Source organism: Canis aureus, chromosome 37, assembly GCF_053574225.1.
Source record: "Canis aureus isolate CA01 chromosome 37, VMU_Caureus_v.1.0, whole genome shotgun sequence".
NCBI lineage: Eukaryota > Metazoa > Chordata > Mammalia > Carnivora > Canidae > Canis > Canis aureus.
Window position 1 is genome coordinate 16,262,603 of NC_135647.1, and position 13,217 is coordinate 16,275,819.

The following is a 13,217-nucleotide window of genomic DNA, read 5'->3' on the forward strand; positions in this document are numbered from 1 at the left end:
GACTAACTATGTAGACTCCAGATTAATGAGGTGTTACTATACATTGATATTTAGTTTTCAAATAGTCTCAACCCAGGGATATATAAACACTATGCCTTTTCCTCCCAGGAGGCATGGCTCCTAAATGTGCTGCTTTAACTCTCCTTGTCTTCTCCATGGCAGATTTGTTAATAAATAGCACCGTGAGCAGATTCTAGAACTTCCAGGTCACCCTCAGTTATGAAAAATCCATTCCCTTTAAAGCTACAACCCCATTCAAACCTAAGGCTTTCCTTCCCCTACCACTGACCACGTTCCTGAATCGAGGAAGGCAAGGTCTGTCCTTTGAGCCCCCTTGCACCTCACCTCTGAGTGTGTGGTCTGGTGGAGAAGAGAGGATATGTGGTCTGGCCCTCACTCTTCTTGGGAACAGATGAGTGTCTTCTACTGATCTGGCTGCTAGTGTGGCCTTTTGTTGGCTGTGGCTACTTGTTTTTTTCACTCCAGCTGGTTGTGGATACCTACTTGTTGGTAGGTCACCAACGACTCTCTCTTTGTGGCATGGTATATATTCTTGGGGAAGCCTGGAAGCCTCCCTATTTACCAGGTTCTCTACCCTGGGAAGTTTGGCCCCTGTTCAAACGCGTTTACAACTGATTGGGTAGTCTTTGGGCCAGGATGCAAATCCTCTTATATGAAATTACAGCAAAACCAATCAAATCCAGTTTCCTTCCATAGTGACCCCTGGAACTAAGGGAATTCTGCACGTCTTCGTCACAGCAGTTGGTTGTTCCTTCCTCGGCTATAAACTACCTCGCTCTGCCCTGCCAACTCCAGTTCTTTAGCTTGTTTACCTAGATGAAGTTCAGAGCTATAAGTTCACTCCCTGAAAGAAGATCTAACTAGAGCAGGAGACTCCAGTCTTCCCTTCAGGCACACTTTGTATTTTCAAGTGATTTTCTTGTCTCCCTCACTTTGCTCAGGAGTAGAAAGTGGGGGGGCAACCACGGCATTCTCATTAGGCTGATAATTCACATCTACGATGATGCTCTTTCTCCTTCATCAGTCTTAGCCTGATATTAGGGCTGTGTTTAGATCAGGAGTCAACAAACTATAGCTCATGGGACAAATCAGGCCCATGGCCCATTTTTGTAAATTAAGTTTTATTGAAACACAACCACATTCACATATTGTCTATGGTGGCTTTTGCACTACAATGCAGAGTTGCATAGTCTTAACAGAAACCATACCCACATAGCCTACACTATTTACTATCTAGTCCTTCACAGAAAAAGATTGCTGACCTCTGAGTTAGAGAATCGTGGTTGATTGTAATAAGACTGGTTTTGGGGATGCCTGGGAGGCTCAGTCAGTTAAGCATCTGCCTTCAGCTCAGGTCATGATCCCAGGGTCCTGGAATCTGGCCCCCACATCAGGCCCTCTACTCAGTGCGGAATCTGCTTGTCCCTCTCCCTCTCCTTCTGTGATCTCTCTCACTCTCTCCCAAATAAATAAATAGAATTAAAAAAAAAGAAAAGATTGGTTTGCCATGTCTTAAGAATCCCTGATGAGTATTTATGACCCCAGGAAATGTGGAACTTAACCCCTCTTTGACCTCAGTTCTGGCTCTTGTCACTAATTCCATGGACAAGAAGCTAAATCCTATTTAATATTTTGTTACAGTTGCTTAGACACACACACGCACACACACACACCATTCAAAATTTAACTTTTTGCTTGATACTTGATTCTTTGGCTCATAGACTAAAGTGACTCATTTAAGTAATAATTAGATGAAACTTTTTTAAGATCTTATCTTTAAGTAATCTCTACACCCAACATGGGGCTCAAATTCACAACTCCGATATCAAGATTGCATGCTCTACCAGCTGAGCTACCAGGTGCCCCTAGTTGAATTATTTATAGCCAAGATTCAATGTGAGTTTCAGAGACAGAAAGAAACAGAATTATTTCTCACTCTACCCTTCTATTCACTCTACCTAAACTTATGTCTGAGACTTCTAAATAACAAAGAATTAGCTCTTGACTTTGTTGATTATCTTTATTGTATATTTTTTCTTATTTCATTAATTTCTGCTATCTTTATAATTTAATCTTCAGGTGCTTATCCTCTCTAACATATGCATTTATTCCTATAAATTTCCCCCTTAACTATACTCACATACATTTTATCAAATTATCAAAATTTTAAATTATCATTATCAAAATATTAAAAATATCTTCTACATTATAAAAATATCTTCTAATTTTCATTTTGGTATCTTCTTTGACCCATGGGGTATTGGAAAGTAAATTGCTTAATTTCTGAACATATGAGGACCACCTAGTTACTTTTTAAACATTTCTTACTTAATTGCTTTTTGGTCAGAATATATACTCTGTCCATTACCAATTCTTTGAAATCTGTTGATTTTTATTATATGAAAGATAAATTATTGTAAATGTTTCAAGTGTGCTTGCCACAAAAATTGTTGGTTAGTGTTCTTTTTATGGGCAATAAACCAAATTTGTTAATTGTGTGTTCTTAAGTAGACTCTACCGGCAATATGGGGTTTGAACTCACAACCTCGAGATCAAGAGCTGCATGTTGCACCCACTGACTCCAGCAAGCATCCCTGTAAATTATGTTTTTAAAATCTTATGTAGCTATACTGGTTTTTTTTTTCTGCTTATTTTATCAATTAACAAGAGAATGTGTTAAAATCTCCTCTTATGATTATAAATGTGGCTATTTTCCCTCATTCTGTAATATATTTTGAGGCTATGTATTGGGAAGATATAAATAAGAGTAGTTTTATCTTCCTGGTGAATTAAGCCTTTTATGAAATGACTCTTCTTATTTTTTTTTAAAGATTTTATTTACTTATTCATGAAAGACAGAGAGAGAGAGAGAGAGAAAGAGAGAGAGAGAGGCAGAGACCCAAGCAGAGGGAGAAGCAGGCTAGGGAGCCTGACGTGGGACTCAATTCGGGGTCTCCAGGATCACGCCCTGGGCTGAAGGTGGCACTAAACCACTGAGCCACCCAGGCTGTGCCTGACTCTTCCTATTAATACTATTTTTTTCTCTCAATGACAGCTTTTTTTCTATATTTACGTGGTATGCCTACCATTATTTCAACTTTTGGTTTCCTTATATTTCTGATGTGTCTATTGTGAACAACAAATTTTTTTTTCTTTTAAAAATCTTATCAGACAACTGGGACATTTAGTTTACTTATAATTAACACGATAACTATAACATTTGAATTTAATTTGCCATTCTATTCCATTTTATATTTTCCCAACCTTTCCTTGTTATCGTCCCTTCGTTTGACTTTTTATTTTTTTTTAAGTTTTATTTATTTAAGTAATCTCTACACCCAATGTGGTGCTTGAACTCATGACCCTGGAATCAAGAGTCACATGCTCTTCTGACTAAGCCAGCCAGGCTTCCCTCTTTGACTTTTTTGAATTAAGTATTTTTATTGTGCCCCCCCGCCCCCTGCTATTTTTGCTCTAGTAGTTCAGAATGTATATACTCCCATTAATTTTCTCATGGTTGTCCTATAAAATATGACATGCATTCTTGACATCTTAACATTTAACATTAATTGGAACTTTTACCCTCTTCCCCAACAATGCTATAGAATACTTAACATTAGAATACTATACCTACTTAATTTTGAATACTATAACTCTATTTATCTCTTCCCAATTTATATGCTATAATTTGCCATGAACTTTGGTTACCAATATACTTTTAACCTCATAACATCATCATTATTATTTTATGTAGCCAATGCTCATTTTACCATTTTCATTTCCTTTCATTCCTTCTACTATTTACAAGCTTTCCATCTCGGATTTTTTTTTTTCCTGAAGAATATTCTAGAATTTCCTTTAGCATAGCTCCACTGGTACTAATTACCTTGTGTTGTTGTTTTGAAATGTCTTTATTTTACCTTTATTCTTGCATGATTTTTGCTGGGTTCTTACTTGCCATTTATTTTCCTTCTATTTATTATAACGTCTTTTAACTGTATTATGGCTTCCATTGTGATTTTGAGAAGTCATCTGTCCGTTGAACTCTTGCTCTTTTGAGGATAAATCCAGGAACCCCACCCAGCTCTTATTTTGGGATTTTTTGTTTTGTTTTGTTTTTGTTTTGTTTTGGGTTTTCCACAACTTCGCTATGGTGTCTCTGGGTGTAGAATAATATTTGCCAAATTTCATTGATTTTAAATTTCACTTTTTTCCTTCATATTTTAATATCTCTGAAATCAGGATGTGTCTTGTAACTAGAGGTCTTTTACAATAAGCTGCTGGCCGGGGTGCAATCCTGGTGTAACTGTCATTGCTTGCACATGGACAAGGTCATGGCTAAGCTTGTGTGAGCTCAGGGCTTCCATAACCAATCGTTTTGAATTTTGACTTTGTTTTTCAGCCCAGGGTTCAGCAAACTCTGGTTCACAGGCCAGCTGCCTGTTATTGTCCATAAAGTTGTATTGAAACATAGCCACTCTCGTTTGTTTATGTATTTTCTATGACTTCTTTTTTAAAAAACATTTTCAAACATTTGATTCCCAAAACTTTGTTTCCAACAAACAATCCTGATCACTAACTACATGAACAACTCACTGATACTCTTTTCTGTTATTATTACATACATTTTTTGGTTGTGGTAAAACAACAACAACAACAACAACACACACAGAACGTAAATTTACCATCCTAACCATTTCTGAGTGTACAGTTCAATCATGCTAAATATGTTCACATTGTTTTTTGAAACAGATTTCCAGAACTTTTTCATCTTACAAGCCTGAAACTCTATATTCATTAAATAACGATTTACCTTTCCTCCTCCCCGAGCTCCAACATATTCTCTATGATTTTCCTTCCTTGTTAAGGCTCAATAATATTCTATTGTATGTATTTACTACATTTTGCTCATCCATTTATCTGCCAGTGGACATTTGAGTTGTATTCACCTCTCGGCTATTATGAGTCGTGCTGCTATTAACATGGATGTGCAGATATCTCGGCTAAAACTAAAATTTTATTCTACAATGACAAAATTGAATAATTATGACACAGAACCAGAGACTGTATGGTCTGCAACCCTAAAATATTTAACATCTGGACTTTTAGGAAAAAAGTTTTCAGACCCCTGTCCCAAACCAGTCAGATTGTTAATGGTGCTGTTCTGACTCTCAGCTGTTTCTTCTCCCAGAGCAGAAATCTCTGGATTTCCATTTCTATGGTATCTTGGTTTAGTCCTGCCTCACTATCTTGCCATCTCTGTGATGCCGTTAGGAAGGACACATTTGTATTTCATCCAGCTTTCTTAGTTGTTTTCAGCAGAAGGGTTGGTCTGCGTTGCCCAGTCTATTAAAAAAGTAAAAGTCAGGGGTGCCTGGGTGGCTCAGTCTGCTAAGCATCTGACTCTTGGTTTCAGCTCAGGTCATGATCTCAGGGTCCTGGGATGGAACCACATCAGGCTCAGTGATCAGAAGGGAATCTGCTTCCCCCTTTCTCTCTCCCCCAGCCCCTCCCCTCCTCATGCACACACACTCTCTCTAAAATAAATAAATACATCTTTTAAAAAATTAAGATCAGCTCTAGTACCTTTTACTAAATCCCTTTTCTGCTTAAATCAGTCAGAATCCATTTCTTATCCTGTAGGGATAACTTCAATCATACCACCAGATGAAGCAGCTTAACCAGCTGAGGTTTGGGGTATGTTTGGTTGGTTGGTTAATTGGTTGGATTTTTGGTAATTTTTCGTATTGATCTATTTTCATACTTACAGAAAGACTGAAATAGCAGTACAAGGAATTCTCTTATACCATTTCCCCAGATCCACTAAATGTTTGCATCCATCCCCTTTGCTTTACCATTCTGTGTGGATGGATGTATACATTTTTTGAGACTTTTGAGAATATGTTGGAGACATTATGCTACCTTATTCTCTAAACACTTTGGTATAAAGTACAAAGAAAAAACTTTTTATATAATCAGGAAATTTAACATTGACACAATATTATCTAACCCATAATGCATATACTGTTTTTCTCTGTGGTCCCAAGAATGTCCTTCACAGCTTTTCTTTATATTTCCAGTTTAAAATTGAGTCCAGGATCATACATTGCATTGATTTTCAATTTCCTTTCATCTAGAACAATTCAACAGTTTTTCTTTATATCTTTGAAGAGTCCAGGGCAGTTGTTTTGTACAATGTTGACCAGTGTTGGCTTGTTTGATGTTTTCTCATGACTCTAAATTCAGTATGTGGTTTGGGTAGGAATACCACTGCAGGGATGTTATATCCAACTCTGCTTTCTTTCGGGAGGTATGTGAGTTGATTGTCCCAGTGTGAGTCATGTCACTTTGCTCACTTGATTAGGTCATATGTCCAGGGTCTTTTTTTGCACTGTAAAGTTAAAAATCTACCTTTACAATTAATAAGTAATCTGTGGGAAGATATTTTGAAACTATGTAAATATTCTATTCCTTATCAAACTTTTATCCATGAGTTGTAGCAACCATTAATGATTTCCTAACTCCATCACTCCGTCTGTATTATTAGCTGGACTTTTACTGTAAGAACGTTCCATCCTCCTCCATTTATGTATGTATGTATGCATGTATGGGTTCATGAACTCATTTTATTTTGGGAGTTACAATGTATTATTCCCTAAATATGAATTTTGATGCTCAAAGTGTCCCATGGTGGCCTGTAGGAGCTCCCTCAAGGTGACTCTGGCGCCTACAGGCCACCATGGACACTACAAGCATCACAACGAATATGTCCCTCTGAGGAGAGGCCTTGCCTGACAGCCTAATCGTCAAAAAAACAAACAAACAAAAAACAAAAAAAGGGTATTTTTCTTACTTGAAGTATAGTTTATATGTAATATTCTATTAGTTTCAGATGTACAACAGAGTAATTCCCATTTTTATGTGTTATGAAGTGACCACCATGATAAGTGTAGCTAGTCAGCATACAAAGTTATTACAGTATTTTGACTATATTCCCTACCTTATACTTTATATCTCTGTGACTTACTTATTTTATAACTGGAAGGTTGCACCTCTTACACCACTTTCACCTGTTTAACCCATCTTCCCACCTCTATCGTTTCTGGTAACCACCATTTTATTCTCTGTACTTAGGAGTTTGTTTCGGTTTTGCTTGTTTATTTGTTTTACTTTTTTGATTCCATGTGTAAGTGAAACCATATGGTATTCGTCTTTCTCAGTATGACTTATTTCACTCATCATAGTGTCTTCTAGGTCTACCTATGTTATCAAAATGGAAAGATTTCATTCTTTTTGACTGCTGAGTAATATTCTATTGTGTATACATACACATAAACATCTTCTTTATTCATCTATCAGTGAACACTTAGGTAGCTTCCACATACTGGCTATTGTAAATAATGCTGTAATACACACTGGGGTGCATATATCCTTTTGAATTAGTGTTTTTGTTTTCTTTGGATAAATACCCAGAAGTGGAACGGCTGGATCATATGGTATTTCTATTTTTAGTGTCTTGAGGAAACTTCATACTTTTCCCATAGATCCTGCACCAATTTAGATCCCCACCAACAGTGCACAAGGGTTTCCTTTTCTCAACCTCCTCACCAACACTTGTTATTTCTTGTCTTTTTAATACTAGTTATTCTGGCTGGTGTGAGATCATATCTCATTGTGGTTTAGCTTTGCATTTCCCTGATGATGAGTGATACTGAGCATCTTTTCACACATCTGTTTGCCATCTGTATTTCTTCTCTGGAAAAATGTTTATTCAGATCCTCTGCCCAGTTTTTAATTGCATTGTGGTGAGGTTTGGGGGGGTGTTTGTTTGTTTGGTGTTGACCTGTATGTGTTCTTTATATATTTTGGAAATTAACTCCTTATTGGATACATCATTTGTAAATATCCTCTCCCATTCAGGAGGTTGCCTATTTCATTTTGTTGCTGGTTTCCTTAGCTGTGCAAAAGTTCTTCAGTTTGATGTAATCCCAACTCTTTATTTTTGCTTTTGTTGCCCTTGTCTGAGGAGATGATCCCCCAAAAATATAGCCAAGACCCAAGTCTAAGAATTTGCTGCCTGTTTTCTTTTAGGACTGACAGCTAATCTAAAGGAGCCCCTCTCCCTCTCTGTCTGTTGATCTCTATCAACTCACTTTGCTTTATCTACTTCACAGAACTAATCACTATTTAAAAGCATCTTGTGTGTTGATTATCCTTGTAATTTTTCTATCTCTTCAGCTTGAATATAAAAGATCTATCAGTCCTAATACATAGATATATTACTAGAAGCTGAACCTGGGGGATCCCTGGGTGGCGCAGCGGTTTGGCGCCTGCCTTTGGCCCAGGGTGCGATCCTGGAGACCCGAGATCGAATCCCACGTCGGGCTCCCTGCATGGAGCCTGCTTCTCCCTCTGCCTATGTCTCTGCCCCTCTCTCTGTGACTATCATAAATAAAAAATTTAAAAAAAAAAAAAAAAAAAAAAAAAAAGAAGCTGAACCTGGCACAATTTCTTTGTTAAATATATAAATAAATAAGGGAAATCTTCCTGCTTAAAAATCCTACGAAAACACAACATATTTCTGTACCCTTATTTTACATCTAGACCACTCTCTTTCACCATACACAAAGATAAACTCAAAATGGATGAAAGATCTAAATGTGAGACAAAATTCCATCAAAATCCTAGAGGAGAACACAGGCAACACCCTTTTTGAACTCGGCCACAGCAACTTCTTGCAAGATACATCCGTGATGGCAAAAGAAACAAAAGCAAAAATGAACTATTGGGACTTCATCAAGATAAGAAGCTTTTGCACAGCAAAGGATACAGTCAACAAAACTAAAAGACAGCCTACAGAATGGGAGAAGATATTTGCAAATGACGTATCAGATAAAGGGCTAGTTTCCAAGATCCATTTATGAAAGTTTTTCAAGTGACATTTGCTCTGGCTCCCACCATTCCTCAGAGAAGTTTCTTGATTACACATCCAAGTAGGAAACTTTTGATGTATGGTAAGGACTACCACATTAGTGTGGTTTTTTTTTTTTTAATTTTAAAAGATTACTTACTTATTTATTTGACAGAGAAAGAGAGAGAGAGCAGAAGCAAGCAGAGAGGCAGGCAGAGGGAGAGGGAGAAGTAGGTTTCCCGCTGGGCAGGGAGCCCAACTCTGGCTGATCCCAGGACCCTGGGGTCATGAAGGCAAATGGTTAACCGGCTGAGCCACCCAGGCACCTCCCACATTGGTGTTTTAAATTTCCAACATTTTCATAGATTTGTCTACCAGTCTCTAACGTATTTAAGTCACTCCATTGTTCTTTGTAACTGTATCCCCAGAAAATCTCATGCTATTATTGTAGTTACTCTTTAAACCATTCTTCTTCCACTGGGTCATCTCTGATACACAGCCATGCAGGCGGAAAGTCTACTTTAAGTACTCCTTGCTGAGTCCTCTGTAAAAGCCACCACATGAATGCTAATTGTGGAGCTTCCATGCCTGGCCCACTCAGAGGTATGCAGAAGGGGATCACCAGAGGTGTTAAGCGTCAGAGTTTCAATGTGTAGACATGGCAGTAATCAGTGCTTTTCCTCCTAGCTCTTCATGACCCATTAAATCTATTTAGTGAAATCCTGAGAAAATGAATCTAAAATAGAGTTTTCCAACCAGTGACCTGTAAGATACAAGATACATTTTAACCACCATACACCTTTCTTCTCCACCAATTTCTCAGTGATATGACTTTGGATCTGCTCTTTTGTCTTTTTCTTTTATCTCACTTGCATAGCCTGGAATAGAGAATATATATAGAATCTTCTTTTCTGTAGTACAATTTTCATCAGGAAATATCACTTGAGACCAGTCCCTCGCTCTCATTTGGTCTAATATGATGGTACTACATGTTATTGGGACTCATGTACCATCTAGTCTGTCCTGTGCAAAGGTAAAAGTCAGTTGGCTGCAACCCTCAACACACAGCCAGTACAGAGTTAAAAACCAAACAAACTGGTTTTGATAATGAAACATTGGTTATGTAAGATGTTAGCATTAGAAGTGGCAGGTTGAAGGAATATATAAGAACTCTTTGTAATTTTTGTGACTTTTTCTCTAAGTTTAAAGTTATTTCAAAATAAAAATTTTTAAAGAAGCCCTCTAAAACCCTACATTTTTGCCGTGTGTACCCGGCCTGAAGTTCACTGATAATTCATTTTAACTGAAATAAATGGCCCGAAGTTCATGAATAATTCACTTTAATCTTGCACTAACTTTCTTAACTGTTTCTCCTAATATCCTTAGCTCCTGATGACATTATGCCCAAAATTCCCTTCTACAGTTTGACACTTGACACTGTCCATCAGCTTCTGGATTTTGTATTTTCTTAAGAACCCTTTATTTTTGGATCATTCAGCCCATTTATCTGATAAAACCCTTCCCAAGGATTCTTCCCAAGATGTAGGTTAGGCTTCCTGGGCTCAGCAATAGGACTCATCAGATTAGTCTTCCAGATAGCTACAGTGGGTGCCCCACTTTCTAAGTGTGTAAGTGTTCCTCATGGAAAAGTGAGTATGGACAGCCTCACCTCTTACCCTCCTGCTCTCAGAGATAACGCTGTTAGTCCTCTTTCCAAAACCAGAACTTGGCTCTGAGAGGTTGACTTCTGGTCTGTTTTCTGTTGGTGCTTAATCCCTAAGCCATCCTGACCAGAAGAGGGAGTAGTTATGATAAGGAACCTTCCAGCTCAGTCAACATTAGTCTCAAACTTCAATTGCTTGCCTAGTCTGTTCAAATGGACCCCTGCTATAGTTTCCTATTTGGCATAGACTACTATAGACTTACTGTTTAAAAAGATTAGGAATAGTAACTTTTTGCTCCTATTTCCTGAAGTAATATATGCAAAGAAAAAATTTTAAAAACTGCTCACCCATAAATTGCACCAAGCAACAAAAAAGAGATAGCAACCTATATATATGTGTGTGTATATATATATATATATATATACACATATACATATGAATCATGATATATTTCAATGTATATTTATTTCCTAATATTCTCTTCAATAAATAGTATCTACCAGAAACTTATATCAAAACTCAAACATCATGCACAAAAGTTAACATGCCCTTTAATGTTGGGAATAACTCAAGGATAACTGCTATTACTGACACCATTTAAAATTGTATCACAAATTTTTGCCAATGTAAGAAGACAAGAAAAAGAAACAAGAGGACTTATTATTGGGAAGGAAAAGGCAAAACTGGTATTTATAGATAATTACCAGAAAATGTGAGGTATGATAGATTGAGGAACCTATTAGAAAACACATTGAAGGGGTGGTGTCTGGGTGGCTCAGTTGGTTGGGTATCCAACTCTTGATTTCAGCTCAGGTATCAATCTCGGGGTCGTGAGTTCAAGCTCCGCATTGGGCTCAATGCTGGGGATGAAGCCTACTTAAGAAAAAGAATGGTAAGGGATTTCTCCTCTTGCCAGAGTAGAGATCTACCGTAATGTTTGAAATATAGTTTTGGCATGTGGATAGACCAAAAAAATCAATAGAACAGAATAGATTCCAGAAAGAGACTCCCAAATTTATGAGATTTAGTGCATAATCTTCAAATCATCCGGGAGAAGATGGTATTGGCATAGCTGGTTCTCCTTAGCAGAATAAAAATTTAGGTGTCTACCTGAAATCATATGACAAAATAAATTCTAAATGGCTTAAGTCTCGAAGAGTTAAACATAGAGGGAAAACAAGCAAACAAACAATGGAGGTTAAAGAAAAAAATATAGGTAAATTTTTGTATAATCTTTTGTGTGGGGAAACACAGTACAGGTGAGGTTCTCCAAAAATCAGGCTCTAAAATGGAGATTAGTGTGCAAGGGAGCTCTTCACATTCCGTACTTATGGAGGAATGGAAGGCATTGGGATTATAGAAAGAAGCTGTGCTGTGATACAATTATAGTAAGGCCTCGCTTCACCCCAGAGAGCTAATCAGGTGCTATGGGCCCAAGTTAAGGTGAGGGTATTGGCCTTTATAGCCCCACACCCTCCTGGCATTAGGTGTAGGCTCACCCCAGATGGGACGTGACCTGGGATGGGGTCACTTTCCTAGGCTGAGGGTAATTCCCAGAGAAGGCTGACAGCCTAAGTCCTGAGAAAACCCCATTTGTGCAGTGCACCATCCACACTTTAGCAGCTTTGATCAATTTCTTCCTATAAACTTAAGGAGCAGCTCCTCCAAATCCTTGGAGTGTCTTTTCTTGGGGGAAACTAACAAAGGGAAAATTAGTGGAATGACCTACAGCTTCCACCATTGCAGCTGGTCTTTTTTTTTTTTTTTTTTTTTAAAGATTTTATTTTTTTTTATTTATTTATGATAGTCACAGAGAGAGAGAGAGAGAGGCAGAGACACAGGCAGAGGGAGAAGCAGGCTCCATGCACTGGAGCCCGACGTGGGATTCGATCCCGGGTCTCCAGGATCGTGCCCTGGGCCAAAGGCAGGCACCAAACCACTGCACCACCCAGGGATCCCCTGCAGCTGGTCTTGAAGCCCTAAGATACCCAATGTCTCCTTCTTCTCTCTCTCTCATTCCAGAATCTCCATATCCTTCACTAGCACCTCTGCTAGTCTGTATGGCCTACTTGGTGAGGTGATCCAGACCCTCATCTGAGAGTCTGAGCCTCTGATCACCATGTACTTCTCATGCCATTGCTATTGTACTTGTCATGCATCCTCAAAACTGAATAAGAGAACAGTAAGAGTTGCTTGAGTGGAGCATTGTGCAATGCCAAAAAATAAGAGTGTTCAAGAAAACATCCACAGTCTTGAGGATATGTCAAAGAGATTCAGGAGCTGACTGAAAGAACTACCTATGGCCACAGCTGGAACAATTGGAGCAATTGTATTATAACCTGAAGTTTAAAAGAAACATCTATGAGCCCACATTGATATAAATTTTTAAATAAATTAGTAAATTTGGGGAAAGAGAAAAATCTCCTTTTTGATTTCTAAATAATTTTTGTAGGTATTCTACTCTAAAGAAGGTGGAGCATAATTCCCCATTCCTTATGTATAGTTGTGAATAATGACTTGAGTACTATATGGAAAGGGGAGAACAGTAACTCTACAGTGGAGAAATCTGACAAAGACTACTTAAGTCAGGTGATCAAGGTTAGCCTCAACTGAGAAGTCAT

The 13,217-nt window shown here is 38.0% G+C and overlaps 1 long non-coding RNA gene across 1 annotated transcript; it reads left to right on the forward strand.

Moving 5' to 3' along the window:
* Positions 1-222: 222 nt before the first annotated feature.
* On the forward strand, positions 223-12,998 carry LOC144306624 (uncharacterized). Its single transcript, XR_013373719.1, has 3 exons — positions 223-315; positions 8,626-9,035; positions 12,619-12,998. It is a non-coding gene; the product is annotated as an uncharacterized LOC144306624 (long non-coding RNA).
* Positions 12,999-13,217: the final 219 nt, after the last annotated feature.